This window comes from Ammospiza nelsoni, chromosome 2 (assembly GCF_027579445.1).
Source record: "Ammospiza nelsoni isolate bAmmNel1 chromosome 2, bAmmNel1.pri, whole genome shotgun sequence".
Classification (NCBI taxonomy): Eukaryota; Metazoa; Chordata; class Aves; order Passeriformes; family Passerellidae; genus Ammospiza; species Ammospiza nelsoni.
The window spans coordinates 36,421,153-36,440,644 of record NC_080634.1 but is presented as its reverse complement, the minus strand read 5'-3'; the positions used below and the strand labels follow the sequence as shown (position 1 = coordinate 36,440,644).

General features: G+C 39.9%; 1 protein-coding gene and 1 long non-coding RNA gene across 5 annotated transcripts in view; both read right to left on the bottom strand.

Annotated features, from left to right (window-relative positions):
* The window catches only part of LOC132086463 (uncharacterized), a 35,843-nt gene extending 19,907 nt beyond the window's left edge, over positions 1–15,936 (bottom strand). For both annotated transcript variants that reach the window (XR_009420411.1, XR_009420410.1), the window contains exon 1: positions 15,867–15,936. This is a non-coding gene — a long non-coding RNA (uncharacterized LOC132086463). The remainder of the gene's footprint in view (positions 1–15,866) is intronic.
* DLG2 (discs large MAGUK scaffold protein 2) overlaps positions 1–19,492 on the bottom strand; it is a 985,669-nt gene that overhangs the window by 945,007 nt on the left and 21,170 nt on the right. The window lies entirely within an intron of this gene.

Here is a 19,492-nt window from a genome sequence, read left to right as displayed (position 1 = left end):
TTGCTGTTTCCCAAGGGCCAGCCTACTCTCCTGCCATTAGGTTAATATCACTGCTCAGAAAAAACACCATGATGTTTACCATCTTGGGATCAAGCTGATAAAATTCACTGAAAGCCATTTAAAAAGCAACCTGACCCTTTCAAAACAAACTCTAACTTTTCAATTCAAGCTATGTAAATGTCTGCAAGGGGAAAAGTTTTGTTCCTTGCTTCAGAGGACAGCTACACCACCCTGTGAGTGCCAAGAAGCAGCACAAGGCGATGGAGGCTGCAGCAGCTCTGATGCAGAGAGGGTCAGCACCAGCAGCACCACTTGTGAACAGCAGCCAGGGATGGGGCTCCTCATCTCCCCGGCACTGCCCATGCTGCCTCTCACTGTAAGTAAGGAAAATCCATTCTCTATTGCTTAGCTTCATAGAATAATAGTCTTAAAACGTTTAAGCAATATTTTGACATGAGTACATTCATTTCATTCATTTGAGAACTCCCTGGTCTTGTTCTGGGATTTCAATAGGGGAAATTTTGCTTTTGGATGTGCCAGATATGAATTATATTGCAAAATTCTTAAGCAGGCACGGGTTTTCTGGAGAAATGTAAGTATGCATTTTACTTACCATCCACAAAGCAGGGAAGAATCTTCACCACATTAAAGCATTGCAAATGCATGAAATAATCTAAAATGTGCCAGTGAACAGAAGTATTTGGCCTATTCTCTGTACTGTGTGTTTACTTTGAAGGAAGGTGAAAAGAGCAATCTCTCTACTAAATTCCTTCTGAACACAAACTTCATTGCATTCACCCCACTGGAACATAACTTAGGTTAATGGTGCCACCTGGTGACAACTCTTACTCGCTGTTCCCAGCCCTTGTCAAGCAAGAAAAAATAAATTTGTATGGTACAAACCATCCCTTCAAGAGTAACCCCCCGAGAAACCACATCACCTGCATTAATTACTTTCCTAAGGAGCACAGTGTCTGGTAGACAAAGAATAATAAACAATAGGAAGTAAAATATTTCTTAACATACTTTCATTTTAGACACTATCACCCACTATGGTTTATTAGCTTGTGAAGAGAATGCACTTAATAGTACATGAAGGAAAAAGAGAGAATTAACACTAATTTGGAATCTGCTGGGGATGTGGGAGTAGAGTGGTTTTTCTAGCTCAAAATCCTGTTTGCTGCAGTCATGTGTAGAACTCTAGCACCACCTTGTAGGATTTTACTATCCCCATGACTGCAGTCCCTAAACAAAAAAAATGAGTGTTTTGAGCATGTGCTTTTTGCGCCTTACCTACTAGTAACAACTCACTAGAGAAATTAATTCTGAAGCCATAAATTGGCCTGTGCATCTCTCTCTGCATTGCAACACTGCTGATTACAATCACAAAACAACTGATGGGAGGTTCCGTCTGCGTGGTGAGACTCTTGTCCTGTTTCCTCAAGGTAAATCAAGATTTGTGCTGCAGGCAACAGTACGTGGTGGAGGGAACACCTAGGGCAAGGAGGAAGCAAGCATGAACAGGCCAAGAAAGGCTGGAATCCTTGCTCAGGCAATGTAGCACATCAAGGGCCTGAAGTCTGTTTGGTATCTGCCAATGTGTATAATCAACCTTATTATATTACTTTCTTTCTTGTGTATAAAATAACAAATAGTTTACAAATGGATAGCTTCAAAAACCTAACATTTAAAGAAATTGGTAGAGGACAGTAATAGAAATGGAGATGAAAGTTGGTATTTTGCAGGAGATGCCTGGGTATAAAGTGGAGGAAGACACACTTTACTTCATGTAACACAACTTAAAGCTGAAATTACATCAGTACAATAAAATAGCCAGAATTTGTGTTATGGATCATATTGATGGCTTCTCTACAGCTTTGCTTGCAAAATATAAGTTCCCAACAATCACTGCACAACCACCACTTTAATTGCATTACAGTAACAACTTACAGGTGAAACCAGTCATTTTAGCAGTCTCACCTCAGATTTACTCCCATCCAGTTGTCTCAATATCCTATTTACAGTTGCAATCCTGCACAACAACTCCATCAGCACAACTGCTGACTAGTCTTTCACATTTATAAAAAAGAGAACACTTAAAAGAAGGCAGTATACTTGCTTTACAGTTCACTATGCTCACCCCAAATTTGCTAATTTTTTACTAAAGATATTGGCAGGGCAGCTGAAATTACTGGGCAACTTTCAGTGTACTAATGTCCTTTTGAATAGAAAACAACTGCATCCCTTCACTCCCCAGGGCCTTTAACAGACTGGTATTTCCTTTCTATGGAACCTAATCAGAGACCTCCTTAATTTAATAAAATAGGACTATCTCAACAGGAAGATGGATACTCTTCTCCTAGAAGCCTACTTCACATAAGAGTCACACACTGCAGATGCAAATTATACAAGTATCCATATGCTTCATTTATACAACTATTTAACCAAACTAGCATAATAAATATGTCTAGTTAGATACTTGCAGTAAGTGTGCAGCTGTCTGGAAGGAGATACAAAATCAACATTAGTGAAATCCAAACTGCAGCTGTCATTAATCAAAGCTTTGCCCTTGAACATTCATCATTTGGATATTGCTGTGACAAAGTGGACTTTTACTGCTGTTTGGGATGGGAAGATTTTACTTCCTTCAAATAATTTGAGTTTTCTAGTGGTGCAGATGCTGTGAAAAAGGCGGTTTTCATGCTTGGTCTCAACAGAGCAAATAAGCAGAGGAAAGAGCATCAAAATATTACAGGGCACTTAAATTATATGTAAAATGCTGAAGTTTAGCACAGTATGGAGAAAATCCCCATTGAAAAGATTTGTGTTTAATAGAAATAATTGATGTTTCTTGGATAAATGAGCTGGAGATAATGCAGTCAGGAGAGATTTGATTGCTAGGCCAAATGAAGATTTCTGTGATATTGAAGTGGTGATGTAGAACAAGCTTTACTCAAGATGAGGTTCCATGTGTAAAGATCTGCTGCTGCTGCCAGGACCTACAGCCTTTGATCAGAAAAGAACAGTGGCTGTTAAAATTATTCACCACTGGATTGACAGGGATGGAGGGGTTTGCACAAGCTCAGGGGATTAAACCAGAGAAATCCAAAGAGCTCTCCTCATGGTGAATATGGTCAATATATCACAGAATCACTTGGGTTAGAAAGAATTTTGAGAGGCCATCTAGGCCAACCTCCCCACAATGATCAGGGTTATCTTCTGCTAGATCAGTTTGCTCAGAGTCACATTCAACTTGACCTTCAATGTTTTCAGGGATGAGGCAGCTACCACCTCTCTGGGCAATCTGTGCCAGTGCCTCACCACCCTCATTATAAAAAATAATTTGCCTTTTATCTATCTAAATCGACCCCCTTTACCTGAAAACCATTCCTCCTTGACCTATTGCCACAGGTCTTACTAACAAGTCTGTCCCCATCCTTCTTATAAACTCCTTCAAATATTAAAAAGTCACAATGGTCTTCCTGGAGCGTTCTCTTCTCCAGGTTAAACAGCTCCAACTCCCTCAGTCTTCCTTAACTGGAGAGGTGTTCCATCCTCGTGATCGTTTTCATGACTCTCCTCTGGACCTGCTGTAACAGGTTCATGTTTTTCCTGTGCTGAGGATCCCAGAGAGGGATGCCACACTCCAGGTGGGCTCTCACCAAAGCAGAATAGAGCAGGAGAAAACCTCTCTTGCCCTGTTGGTCATGCTGCTTTTGATGCATCCCAGAACACTGCTGCCTTCCTGGGCTATGTGAAGGCTTCACTCTAGACTGAGAACCATCATTGCTTTGGAAAGATGATTAAAAACTTTGCAAAGGTTTCCATCCTCATGAACTCTATGAGCTTTATTTTTTATGCATTAACTAGCAGCTAACCAAGGCTCTTCACAGACAATATATTTGTCCCCAGAGGCTATAGAAGCCACTGGATCTCCCTGGATGTGGTAAAGTCAAATTTAGCCACAAGAACAAGGTGTTGAGTGACTGCTATCAGGCATATTATTTAGGCTAGACAAAAGATGATACACTTCCATAAGATTAAAGGGGACAACCTGCAATGTCTGAAGAAGAGTCTGAAGGCACATTCTGACAGTGCCTGTGAGATGTTACCCAGTACCCACAGTGCACAAGCTCTGCTATGTCAACCACACACACTTGGAATCACCTTCTAGAGCTGAGCTTGAATTCATACTTTAAAATTCTCTTAGCCTCCAGAACAGAGCAGCCATGTACACTGATTTATGGGGATGATCCCTGGGCTGTGAATGATTAGAAAGAATGCTGGTCACATGGGCCAAAACGTTGTCAGAAACCATTCAAGCTATTTTACATGCAGATGATTGAGTTTCCCATGTGGAAATATGCGAGTTCTCAGGTTAATTCACTAATAAAAACACTTCCAACTAGATTTCAGCTGTCAGTACATTCTTTCAGAGTGCTTTGTTGGACAGTAAGTGTGCACATGGGAAGTTCATAAACTTGCTGGAAATCCATACTCCTGCTTGCCTTGCAGTAACTTTGTCATGTAACCACACTTGGAGCAAACTATTAAGAATTTGCTGACTGCAGCTTCTTCTGCATTTGTGAGCCATCTGTTCAGTCCCAGCACTTGTGTATATTGCTTCCACATGAGATCCGCACACTTTACTCGATGCTGCTTTATGAGAGCATTATCCAGTTCAGAGTCACCCTCAGCTGTGCAGTCACACCCAAGAGGTTTGGAATTCACTCCTGTTGCCATTGAGAGCCTTAAAGATATAACCTATAAACAGCAAATTCTCTAGGTCTTTTCACAGCACTATGGAAACTGTACTTCCAAGTCAAAAAAAACAAAACAAACATTAGCTGGGAATTATTGTAAATTTATTGTTTTATGAAGGACTCCTCAAAATTTTCTTCTTCACCAAACACTTGTCAAATATCCTTTGGTTTGAGAAAAAGCATTGCAGTTTGTGGCACAGTTTTGGTATACAGCAATAAATGATGAGCAGTGGGTTTGAGATATGCTACTACCATACCTCTCATGTCCACTGACTTCCAGAGAAAGCAATGAAGAGGGATTGTAATATTCTCTGAGGCTTTCTTGCAGCAAAAAGATGATGTCTGGTAGAGCAACTATGTCAAACTATAATAGTTTCCTATTTATCATGACTATTTTTATACTACTGTTTTTTCAAACACATGATGAGGACTGGCACTGAAGACACTGGAGGAAGTTGAATTTGAATGAATCACAATCCTACAAAAATGCTTTTGAGTTCTGTGAAGAGACTTCTACTCAGGAACATCCGTATCTCCAAACCTTTGGCACAGTTTAGCATGTATTTCCCTTACATGGTAAAACAAGTCCCATTCCAAGGAAGGTTCTTCCAAAAACTTTCACATCTGATTTGAGTGCAAATCTTGCAGAATATAAATCTGCACTGAGAAACCCTGCAGTTCTTGTATTTATCCTTAGAAGAGGTGCTGGATGAGATCACTTTGCCAGCACAGGTTATCTCACAAACCTAGTGTAACCATATAACACCATTCTTATTAGAAGGCATTTGTCTATTCAAATTTGTAATCCAATCAGGATTTATGCATTTATCCCATTGAGGACTGTGTATACATGCCCTAACTATCCTTTGTCTTCCTCTCTAATCCTTTACTTATCACCCACACTGCTTAGCAAAAGTTCAAGGCACCAGCCCTTTTCTTTACCCAGACATCCTCCAGCATCTTAGGATTGTCTCAATTTAATGCCAATTCCTCAGTTAAATGCAAAATGCACCTGGCACAACATTATTACAGCATTATTACTGTACCTCATGACCCCGTCCCATTTCTCCAGAGATACATCTCCTCATCAAATAACAACCAATACTCAAAATTGGGTACACCCAAAGCTACAAGCACAAACACAAATCTGGTGTTTGACAAACAGCCATTACAGTTCATTTCTTAGGCCTTTCTTTAGTGAAAGGAAAGAAAACTTGCAAAAAAAAAACAGGGTACAAAGAGAGCACAGCCTTATTACAGGAATCTTCATCTTATATCCTAATGCTACACCAAGCTCTGTAAACAAATGCTGAAGCAAAGCCCTCAGCACTCTGGTACATCCTGCCAAGGAGAAATACATCAAAAAAGAGGCAAGCCCCCCAAAAAGGCACAAATATCACCCCTTCATCTTAACTGCACAGTCCAAAGCTGAAAATGTAGTGAAGTAAAGAAGACAGCTAATTCACAATCTCTTGTATAAATTTACTAACTTGTTTGATTGATTTTTCTCCTCCAACCAAAATCTTAAAAGGAAGAAATTATCTTGACAGAAAAGGTCACAATGACTTGAATGACACAAGAGATAACACAAATGCACTCCAATGGGAAGCTGGGGCTTGGTAGTAATTCCCAAGCCACAAAGCCCTACATGATAAATAATACATTTTGCAAAGCTGAACAAAGAGTGCTTGTCCCTTACCCTCCCAAGAGCCCTGGCAGTTACTTTATCTCATTAAAGTACTGGATGTACTTATCCAATATTTACAGTCCTGCCTTTAGGTTACTCTAGCAACTCTTATAGTCCCAGACAAGCAGTTTATGAAAGATGTATGTATTTTAATTTGTGTGGAGTGTCAACTGGGATTCTTATGCTGTCACCCATACACCTCACCTAATCAGCAACACAGCTTTTGAGCAATCTTCTCCTTCCCTCTGACATGCCACATTTGCACCACACACAGGACAGGTTTTCTTGGCTTGGTGCTATATATGCCTCCAGCTCAGACTCCTTAGGTAAATGATACTGAAACTGGCATCAAAAAATGCATTGCACAACTGGATATAATGTCCTGACTATGAAAGGTTGCTTCTCCTGCAGGACTGTCTGTTCTGAAAAACAAAGGTCTCTCAGAAACAAAGCTAGCTCAATCCAGAAACATGTTTCAAAGCAACAACTGTTTTCATTATTCTTATACATTTGCTCTTTTTTATTGTTCTGACTGAATTCTTAGAATTCAGCTGGTCTAACCAGGTCATCTCAGCTCAAACAGGATCTCCTGCTTTCAATGGCACCATCTCTTTCTATTGCCTAAAGAGATCTACCCTTATATGTTGGGCCATATTCTAACGGCCAACCCATCTGTGGTACAAATTATGTGGCTTGAATCTCACTCTCAATTTCTCTGGGCCTGTGAATAACACACAAGTGTTGGTTACAGTTATCTAAGCATTTCCCTGCTCCTAGCTCAGCTCACAGATTGGTTTGGGTTGGAAGGGACTTTAAAGATCATCTAATTCAACCCTACTGCTATGGGCAAAACCACCTCTCATTAAACCAAGGTGTTCAAAGCCCCATTCAGCCTAATCATGGATACTTCCAGGGATGCAACACCCAAAACTTCTCTGGGTAACCTGTTACAGTTATCCTCACAGTAAATAATCTGTTTCATATATATAATCTAACCTTGAATAATTTGTGCCGTTTTGGTCATCACAATATAAGGAAGATATTAAACTATTAGAGAGCATCCAAAGGAGGGCAACAAAGATGTTGAAGGTCCTTGAGAGGAAGCCTTATGAAGAGTGGCTGGGGACACTTGGTCTGTTCAGCCTGGAGGAGACTGAGGGGAGACCTCGTTGCAGCCTCTGACTTCCTCATGAGGGGAAGAGGAGGAGCAGGCACTGATCTCTTCCCTCTGGTGACAGTGACAGGACCAGAAGGCATGGCTTACTGTTGTGTCAGGAGAGGTTCAGGCTGGATATTAGGAAATGCAAGCACTCAGAGGGTGGTTGGGCACTGGAGGAGGCTCCCCAGGGCAGTGGTCACAGCACCAGCCTGACAGAGTTCAAGGAGCATTTGGACAATGCTCTCAGGCACATGGTGTGACTCTTGGGGACAGTCCCCATGCAGGGCCAGGAGATGGACTTGATGATCCTGACAGGTCCATTCCAACTCAGTGTATTCTGTGGTTCAACATGCCCTCTTTCAGTTAAAAGCCCTTGTCCTCTTACTCCATGCCCTTATAAAAAACTCCTCTCCAGCAAGGCACTAAGGACTATATAAATAAAATAAAATCAGTGGACTGTCACTGAAAGGGTCAGAATAACAGCAGGTTTAGTAGAACATAAATAAAATACCCAGGTTTGATTTTGTATTCTCATGAAAATATTGATCCTTATTGCATCAGAGTTCATTAAGCTGGTTTGTTCCAGCATAATCACTCACATTTCATGTTATGAGCAAGTACCTCCTAAAGCAAGACTGCCAGTGAAAAGTCTCACAGATGGCAGTTCCACCCTCCAACACACATGCATTTGTCAAAACTCTAAGAAAAATAATTTCCAATAATTAACAGATTTGTAAAACTAATAATTTATCATGAACACTGCAACATACAGAGACATGTTAGTATTAATAGTTTTAACACCAGTAATAGCTCAATGTCCGCTCCTATTTGCAAAAGTTCTGCCTGCCATTTTGTGGCCCACTTTTGCTCTAGCTAGATATCCTATCCCATCTTTCACAGTAATGATAACAAAACTGAGTAAGAACAGGCCTTTGACTGCCTTCAATTTGCTCCAAGGCTATGAAATCAGACAATGCTTTCCATTATAACTTGAGCCTGACAGCCTAAATCAGGATGATCTCATGATATGATGTAATTTTTGGATTCCTTAGTTAAGCCCAGTGTTCAGTCACAAGTGTTCTGTGAGGTCTTGGGTCAGTCACTAAAGCTTTTCTTCAGATCAGCTGGGTTTTGCAATCCATAAAAATGTCCCAGAAGAGCCATGGTCAGCCAGGCACCACACACAAGGATGGGACTCCTCAGGAGGCTTTTGTGTTATGTAGACATGGACATTGCCACCAGACACTCCCAGGTATCAAATGGAGATACTGAACCATAGCCAGATGCAGGAATAGGGAGCACTGTACACACAGACACCTAAAACTGCTTTTTTGATGGAATGGGGAAAATTAGTTACCTCCCTATTCCAGAGGAGGATTTTAAAAAGGTGGTTTTCAAAATAAAGAGGCCTTCCTCTGAAGACCATCTAAATCTATGAGATTCATTATCCTTGCTGGAAATTCATGTAGCAACTCTCAAAATATGTTCACCTCACATAACACATGCATTTCAGAATGCTTTATGCACCCTGTGTAATGAGCAAAAACTAACAGTCTAAAAAGCTTTCTAACTTCAAATCTAATGAGACTAAACAGAAAAGCAGCTGGAACTCCTGCTTATAAACACCTTGCTATAATTACTAGATAAGCAAAAGAATTAGGCTTTCTAATCACAATAAATTACCAAGCAGAAAATGTAATAAAATCTAACAAGGTCTTTCTATATTGCACTCTGTTATTACAACCTTTTTATAGTACCATCTATTGCAAAATGCCAGGCAGCTAATTAAGGGAAGAGCTTTTTTCTCAGGTTAAGTAGAGCACCTACATTTCTGCAATTATTGTATGGTTGGAAAGTGTGTCCTGATTCTGCTCCCATTTAAAGAAAAGAAATCAAGTCAGCATTATAGCAAGTTTTGTATGCTTGCTCTCAAGTGCATTTAATAAATGGTCAAAATGACCAGGTAAGAGTTTGGAATAAACAAACTATGCTTTTGCACAACCATAGCGCTTCTCATTCTTGGACTTTAGTGCACTGATAAATATTCATGAACTCCCATACTGCTACTCTGAAATAAGCAAGGGCTATATTTAAGCATCACTTGGTTTGCTACTGAAATGCATCCCCCTCTTTTTATGCTTGGACAGGATGCAGCAGCAGCTGAATGACACATATGAATATTAAACAAGAGGTTTAGAGAAGTAAGGAATACTTAATCCAAAAGGCAGCCCATAGGGAATTACACAGGTGAATAGCAATTACTTAAAGTAACGGCCCCCAAACTCTGCAGGTAATTTTGTTCTTCAGTCACCTTCACTTTAAATTTAAATTTGATGTGGCTTTTAATAATACTGGAGGACTTTGCAGGCAGCAGGTCAGCTCTGAACTGTAGCAATGGGAACTCTGGCACAAAATCAGGGCCAGAATTGCTAGAATTTCTTTTTATTCAGAAAAAATGAAAGAAGTGATTTAAGTGATCACAGCACAATAAGATTTTGGCTTTATGGTGCTGAAAGAGGTTATGAGGAGCTGTTTAGACATCAGAGGATTCAATAACTAAGCCCTCAAAGAGCTATTCCACCACCAAACACTGTCTAACTGAGGAGTTCTTATTTTCAACACATCCCACCCAGTAGAGGGTACCACACTCAGCAGCAAGGGTCATCAGCTGGCACAGGGTTTCTGCCCTACTTCTATTGGTGGCTGCATCAATGGCTTATCTGCTGCCAGTGCAAGGAATTCAGCACATGGAAGTCACAATTTGGAAAAAATCCTGGTTTTGCACAGTGTCATCTCAGCCTCATGTCCTGCATTATGGGGAAACCTCTTTACAGTCTTCCATTGCAAAACCTACTTAATATCCAGCTGTCTCAACACGAAGAGCCAAATTATTTCTTGGGCAGACAAAAATTATTAAAGATGATGATTCATAATAGGACAAAATCTACCAAGCAGCCACTCAGAAAGGGTAACAAGGATATCCCTGACTGTGCAACAGAAATGAAACAAAGAGCAGACAGCTTTCTTTTCCTGTGAAACATCATCACCACTCATTGCTTTTTGTGACAAAAGGAGAAGGCATTTAAATAAGACCAGCATTACTTTGATACCTAACCATCTACACATTTCTTTACTATTTAAATAGTCTCTGTTAGAATGGATGGAGGCACTTTGACAAAGAAATCTCTGGAATTATTCCTGTAAATATGTCATTTAAACATTTTTTGTGTACTTCAAACATAATTTTTACAGGCTAGCCCTCTCAGAGGCCCTCCAAATGACTTGCTCTACATCAACATTTCCACCCTCAGTATAAGGATTATATTAACAGCTTAACTTGTACTTATCCACCAAAACCAATTCTGGCAGAGCAGCCAAACATTCATCTTAATTGAAAACATCACATCTTTGTTTTTTCATCACATTAATAAATGAGGTCACCAGATGCTCTTTTAGGATCATTGAGCTGGGCTTCTTGGATTTTATGCTCCATGTGTGCTTTACTACACAACTAAAAATCCTTAACATTGCCAGCACATCACATCAATCAGTGCTGGCATCCCCACGTGACCAAAGTACCTCCAACAAAAAGCTGAGTTCCACAATGACAGAATCCTTTCCTGAATCCAGCCTCTTACATCAAAAGACTTGAGAGCAGACCTGGGGCCACATGTTAACAGTGATGTGCCATGGAGCAGTGCTAGAGGGACTGTTTGAGATGCATTAATGAATCCATTCTCCTAAGCAGAATTTATTTCTTAGAGAGATCAAGTGCCTTTTATTGAACAGTTAATTTTACAATCAGGTATTCAATCTGCCAGATGGGCTCCATGGCAACATGAACATTTTATATAGTTAAAAATTGACCTAGCAGATTATCACCATCTTTCTCCTCTTCAATGCTGAGGAAGGGGAAAAGACCTTTGTATGGTTAATTTGAGAGACTGAACCAGGCAATACATTGCTGACTCGAACCAAAACCCTCTGCAGAGGCATTCCTGCATCTCTGCAGAGGGCTTCCCAAAAGTGAAAACAAATCTCACATTTCCCCAAGTCCTTTAAGCTTCTGGCACAGAATTCCTCTGCATCTCCACCTGGCATTGTATTGGTGAAAGGTTTGTATTTCATTAAGATAAACTGCACAAAACTAGTCTGAGCACCTTCTAGGATCTTGGATATGGTTTGGTGGTGGTGCATTTAGACCACCCAAAACCTTGGAGGCTGATCCATAGGAAACACACACACACTGCTGCAGTATGGATCTGAAATGGGCTGGGCCTCCATGCCAGCTTCCTGGACATGTTCATCTTCCCCTAACCTAAGGAAATCTTTGGACAGCTAATGAACTGGCACAAACATGTTGCTGAGAGACATTGTGCTCCCACTTGCTTTGGCTTTATGGCTAATTGAAACTTCTTGAGAAATTCCAAATGGCTGCAAGAGCATTAAAACACCTTGAATTGGAGTTCAAAACACTGGAAACTCACAGGCACATGGGATGAACTTTATGTAGTAAAAGATGAACTATACTTACAAGGCCCTGACACATAGCAAATGTTTTCTCTGATCACACAAAAGCTTTAATGGAAATCATAACAAACTTCTGGTGAGCAATCCAGAACATTTTGAAACAGAAAACACCACACTTACTGTGGACAAAATAAAATAATGCTAACAGATATACACATTTGAAATCAGTGTAACCACAAGATGTCACTCTAAACTTTACTTAGAGGAAGGGTTAGGCTACTTCAACTTTTAATAGAGTTCAAAGATACTTTTTTCAAACTATATTTTTAGTCTTCCACATTGCATTTACAAAACTTAAAACAAAAATTAATTGTTACATGTTAAACACAACTAAATGAGTGTGAGAAAGGCAGTCTACTACACCAAAACTTACTTTTAAATCCTCAAAAGGCAGGCTGGGTATGAAATGATAATGAGAATAAAAACAGAACAGCCTTTTGGTTTCAGGGGTTAAAGAAGAAAAAGAATAAAGTTACATTTCAGTTCAACACTGAAGATCAAAAACAAGTCAAGAAAATGCAAAATTTGGGAGAAAATAGCCACTACACATTTTGATCCTGTATCTATCCCTCTGTCTCACTGCAATTCGGTTGGATTTCTCCTGCTGTCTAATTACTATCTGTTTAGAAAGATACTCCATTTGCTTTGCAGTAGAAATCATCCAGTTTATCTAAACCATCTAACTATTGGGATAAAAATCAGATCTAAGAGAAAGGAAGCAGTACTTTGGGAGCATCAGCATCTCTAAAAGCTCAGGCAGCAAAGGCTCATGTGGAAGTGTCCAACAGTTTTGACCTTGCTTTCAAACATGTGTTGTTAATACCATCACACAATGGAAATTGTGAAAAAGAAGCTGCCTTTGCTATCCTTAAAGTCCAGGAAATCACAATGAAAAATTAACTCCAAAACACTGATAAGGTTGCCAAGGTACTTTCAAAGTTAGAAAGTGTCACACTTTAGGTGTATGGACACACATCACTTGTCCCTCTGCTGACACTTGATTTAGCATACAGAGTGGGCCTGCTCTGGGAAAGCTGCCTGAGCAACTTTGCATCATTTATCTGAGGAGCTGAAAGGCTGAGAGCAATAAGAAGATTTCTTGAGGGTTCTTTAGCTTAAGAGCATTAAATGACACCCTGGGAATTAAATCCTACCCCTGACTCCTACTGATAAGTCTCACTGAGGTCAGAAAGTCACATACACAGTAGTTTTCCAAAGTGATCACCCATCAGATGATCCTCATGTTTTAAGTACCCAAAATGAGACACTGAGACAGTCTTGCTGGAATGGTGACACTCCCTGTTGCAGCTGGAGCTGTGGTCAGACAGGAGAAGTGGTGATGTATCAGGTCAGAAATGTCTCCAATCAAGCCTCGAAAAGAGGAAGATATTTTTACTTTTATTTCTCAGGGCTTCAGTACCACCTCTCACAGAGTAAATAATGATAGGAAAGCGATGAATTAAATACTTGTTCATGAGCTGAGTCCTGCCCCTTCTGCACACTGAATGAAGCAGGATTTTTGAAGAAAACAAGTCTGAGGTCAAATAAATAAGAATTATCACACTATGTGTAGGCACAGGAATTGAACTCAGTTCACCAAAACTGGTTTAGTTACAACACTGCCCTCTGATCACTTACCTAATTCTCTTCACATAAGATGTGGTATTTCCAAACATTCTGCATAACACAAAATAACATAACAACATGTAATGATAATTATTATAAAAACTATTTTCTATTTCCATAGCCTGGGGTCTTATGCAGTTGTGCCCTAATCACCTGTATCAACAGATATTCAAAGCCACACAACTGTGATTTCAAAATGAAGATAGGAAAGAACACATTAAAGACATAAATTCAGTCTTCTTTGCAAAGAGCACCCAATTTTTCTCAGAGGCAGATCAGGGTGGCAGAACATAAACACAGAAAACAGACCTCATGACAGAATCAACATGCAACAGGAATGAGGAACACAGTCTGCAGCATTTCTTGTCAAGACACTCTTTAATACTCAACAGAGCTCCTAAGCACAGAGTAATACCTGAACAAACTACAGCAGAAGCTTGAGATACATACAATATCCATGGTTACCTGCCAACAATATGTATAGATGAACTCCTGTAAGTACTCTGTATATAGACATAGATATTCACAGATACATACAGGTATGTGTATCTAAGATTAAGCAGTTTACTTTGATGCATCTTACTGTTCAGTGCTCAATCCCAACTGCACTTAAATCACTCCCATCAGTATTTTTCACAGACTCCCACAACACACTGGAAGCACAGGGTAAAGTAAAAAGAGTACTGAGATTCCAAAAGATGCACAGTGGTGGCACTAGGCAATAAACTTGGCTCATTTATAACAGCTTGAGAAACACAAGGTATAACACTCTTCAAGGCTAAAATTTCAAGGCTAAATGATTTTTAAATTATCATGCAATTTCTTAAAAAGTTATAGTCACCAAACAAAAGTCACATCACAGTCTAGCCTAAAATAACTCTGCAGACCAAAACATTAGCAAGAGAGAACAGCTCTGCTATTTTAGAGACAAAAATAAACATTGGGATTAGTGATGGAACAGCTTGCTCCAGATTAGTTTCTTCCATTTTATTAGTAGATGTACAAACTACATTAGCAAGATATAAATCTAGTCTTTTTTTCTTCAGCACCAAAAGAAAATCATCTATCCCATTGTTCTTTTATATTCTGTCAGCCTGAAAAAGGAAACTGCATTATTCAAAATAAAACCAAATTATCTAAATGAATCTCTTAATAATTAGTCTCTAGTTCTCATTACAAACCAACAATAAAGGGCTATCCCTATTTAATGCAAAGAGAAATAAAAGCTTCACATTGGGACAGCAGCCACACAGTTACAGCTGCTGCAACTGCATTTTATAATTCTAATTATACACAGAATCCACATGGCCAAGAGGCACTTAAAAAATAAAATAAAAACACCAAAAAACCAAACCCTACAGAAACAAAAACCAGCTTTTATTCCTTGCTGGATATTGAAAACCAACAACCTCAACACTTAGCACATAGCTCATACTAAAAATGGTTTATTGCTAATTGCTTTTGCATTTCTAATCACAAAAGTCCCCAAACATTCCAAATTCCTTGTCTGAGATGTAAATGTTATCATTCATGGGTTAAAAGGCAGCAAAACAGAAGCAGAGGGTTGCATTAGGATTACAACTGATTATGTATTAGCCAGGTTGTATCAGTGCTGTAATCGGTTTCTTCTTGTACTCAGCTAGGCTGAGAATCTGGGCACAGACCTGGGCTGGCATCTTCTGTTTATCAGAGCTCATCAGCATTCACTCCCATAAATGCAAGAGGTAGCAGAGCTTTGGTTTTGGGTTGAGGTCTTTCCTGATAATTCACAAGCTTTTAATATTTCAATTCTTTCAAATAAAAACTGATTTAGGGTACGCATACAAGATTCCCACCTCTGGGCACACATCATTCCTCGAGGTGAGAAATGGCTTTAATATTAAGACACTGGCTACTCACATCACCAGGCTGGCCAGCAAGAACAGGGAGTACCATGCCTGGCTCTCTTTGCTCCTTATCTCTAACCAGTAAGAATATCACATTAACACCCAGTAAGTCCCAAAGACTAAAGCAATTTGGAGAAATATTTCAGTTCCCCCACTGTTGTCATCTTACTGCAGGGGTTCCATACTGTTATCTCCTTATCACAAAAGTTTCCTACCTTCTTGGTGTGTCTCGTGGGCAGCTTCTCAGAGGACTGACTTTATCTTCTTCACAAAGCAGCCACTGACTCCAACTCCCCTCTCACCCAGCCACCCCACTCTTTTATAGCACTCTTCTTCTCATTGCTTACAGCTGTGGCTTGGTAAAGTCAGGCCTGTTCCTAATCTTTGATAATTGGCCCAGCTGCAACTCCTTAGTGTAGAAAGCAATCTTACCCCATCTTTATTTTCTTATATTCTATCCCCCTACACCCCATCACAGACTCAACTAAGAAAACCTGGGTAACATTTCAGACTTCAATGAAACACAAAGGCTGCCCAGAGAGGCTGTGGTCTCCTCCCCTGGAGATATGCAAAAGCCATCTGAGCACAACTCAGAGAGATGTGCTCTAGGGAACCCTGCTTAGGCAGGGAGGCTGGGCTAGGGGCTCTCCACTCGGGATACCAGTGGTCCATTCCAACCTGAGCCATTCCGTCAGTCTGTGAAACTCCCCTCTCTGGGTGTCTTCACTCCAATTCCTCTATAGCAACATGATGTCTGTCCATCTTCTTTCTCCACATGCATCCACCTGTCAGCTCTCACCAGTTAAATTTGGACCCTCTGCCCACTGTCAGTGCAACCTGAGAGAAGCAAAGAGGCCTTATGTCCTCTAAAGGATCTACAGGCACCATGGGTTGGGAGGAATTGTAAGAGATTGAGAGAAATTATAATAACGCAGGAAAAATTGCATTGCCATGGAAGCAAAAGCAGCAGTGGGCCAAAATCCACTAGAAACCACTTACAATAGATCTGCCTTTTTTCTTTCTTTTTAACAAGTGGTCCACTCCTTGTGACCAGACTTTCACTGGAGAATTGCAGGGGTTAGTTCCTCCAGCTGGCTGCAATCCAGCTCCCAGCTCATAGAAAAGAAAAATCACACAGCTTCAAACCATCCCAAAGATCGAGCACTACCTTTAGCTCTTTTGAGAGAGAGCACAGAATTTGCTTACTAAGAGAATTGGACTTCAAGAATAAAAGCAGCTGCAGCTGTCTTCAGGCAAAACAAAAGCTGCCCTTGAATTTAAATTTCAGTTCTGCTGTAATTTATGCTGCAACAAAGAAAGATGCCAGTTTGGGAAAGTAGGACTCTGTGCAAAGTAATAACAGGCTTCCCCATTGTCAGAGATGTCATTTGAGCATCTCTCAAATGTGACAGCACTGAAGAGGTTTTGCACATTTCTTTTGCTTCTCGACATTTTTAATAGTCAGGGAGGGTTTCAATATTTTTAGACACAGCTATAGAAGAATCTATTTCTCAGTCAGGGAAGGTCTGAATATAAATCTCAGAGAATCACCCCAACACAAGATGCCAAACAAGCAAAATCAACAGGGGTTTTATTCTTTGACTTCATGAACCATGGGTGCAGGCCCTCAGCAAGAGGATTGCCTTATGTCCCTGGGCTGGACACAGGCTTGGCTACACTGGGTTAACACCTGAGGAATCCAGTGCTGTTACTGTGGGTGAAACAGCCTGACATGATCAGAAACCAGCTCACTGAGAGTAAGTCTAGAGAGAAATGACATAGGAGACAAGCAACCTTACATCCAGGAGCACTGCAAGTAGTTGAGCACACAGAACACACGAGTGGGATAAAAACCATCTACTGAGAGCAAGCCTGGCAAGTATGAATAGGCAACACCCAGTTGTGCTTTCCTGTTGAAAAGTTTCCCAGCACAGCAATTCATTTCATGTCCTTCTGGTCCTTAAAACACTGAGACAGCACTGAGTATTGATACATGCTTCTTCCTAGGGACTGAGAAAGATAGGTAGTGGTGACAGTCACCATCGCCTCACCTCAGAAAGGTGACTGTCAAACAAATTCTCCACTTGCATTTCCTCAATACTAGCAGCTTTATCAGGAACCCTGTGGAATTAGACATTGCCTTGTTTTCTGTGGTGCCATGAATGTTAAATGTCTGCTCAAAGAAAAAAAGTACAAAAGAGGTCTTGGTGGTTGTGAAGAAAAGCCTGAAAATATGATAGCAGTGTTTCTTAAAGACAGATCACAGGACCAGACAGTAATAACCTTCATTATTTAATAGCTTATTCCTATGCGTTTTGTGCAAATCTCAGCACTACCATGTATGACCAGCACTCTATTTTTTGCATTTTCTGGCCTCTCAAACTCTTGTTCACACTACTTGGTACAGGCCCCATCTCCAGCCCAGGATTGTGATGCAGGTCTGCTATTCTTATCTTGTGCCCTGCTTTTCATACATCTATATTCCCCAGTCCCGACCCATCTCCTTCCCCCTCTTCTCAAATTTCATTAAAAACTTTCTCCTTAAACACAACATGTCTAAACAAATTCCTTGCCCTTGCCTTACACTAATCTCCTATATTTTCTTCTCCCCACGATATGGCCAACAGTATAATTATTCTTCTCAGCATTAAAGCCTATGCAATGTGGGGCCATTTTTCATCATTATTCTTAGTTGACATACCTGGCTATGCCTATCTAAATCTTCCTCATTTTTTATTCTTAGTTTTCTTTTTATGACAGTGACATGTTCCAACATTCCATCATTACCCCTATGATAGGTTCCTCGCCAGTTTTTTTCATATCTAAACTATCCAGAAATTTAACCATGGCCCTAAGTACAAAAGAAATGTCAATCCCAGGTCACAACTTTGTAGACACTGAGGTCAATCAAAGCAAGACAAATTCATAGGAAATCAAGCTCTTAGCTTGCTTCATGCTAGCTATAATAAATACTTGCATTTCTCAAGGAATACACTATTTTTAATAGATACATATATCCTAAAATAATTAAACTAAAGGGAAACTTGCTTTGGATCTCTGAAATGTCCTCTTTACATATTCAATCTGTCCTAGGCACCTTCCAGTAACGTGGAAGAATGCAAGATTTAACTAGATCCCTGGAATTTTGGAGACTAATGTAATACTATTGAATTATACTTCCACTTCCATTTACACAATCTTTTAACAGAAGAGCAATATGAGATCGCAGAAAAATCATCTGAGTTCCTTTTTGACTTGGTTTAAGACATGATCACTCTTAAAAAGGATTGTTATAACAAGGTTTATTTAAAAGTGAGCGGGATGAGGAACAGAGTAAAAAGCCAGCCCACTGGAAATGTAACACTGTATCCTAAGTCTCCAAGTGCCGGCTGTGACACAGAGGATGAGTAAATTCTGTAACAGTAATGCTTGCTACAGCAATTTTTAAGATGAGCAGTTTCAGAATATCTGCCCTATTTTGAAAAAAATGGTACAATAACATTTAAAACAAAAGGTGATGCATATTTTAATTAGAAATATGGCATTTTAAAATTCAGGCAAAGTTACACAAGCATGAGAAAAAACATGAGACGTGGTTTCAAAGTCCACAGGAAATACGTCACTGAGTGCAGATTGGGTTTATCCGAATTTTAGAAAAACCTATGGAGATTAGTTTTTACCTAATACTGCATAAGATGATTACAGTTATTTGTGGCACTTTAATTCCTACTAGAAACAAAATTATGTTTTATGGAGATGTATCTACAAAAATACCCCAAACAACCCTGACATAAACCTCTTTTATCCATTCTCATTCCACAGAACCACCCTCTAAGCTCTG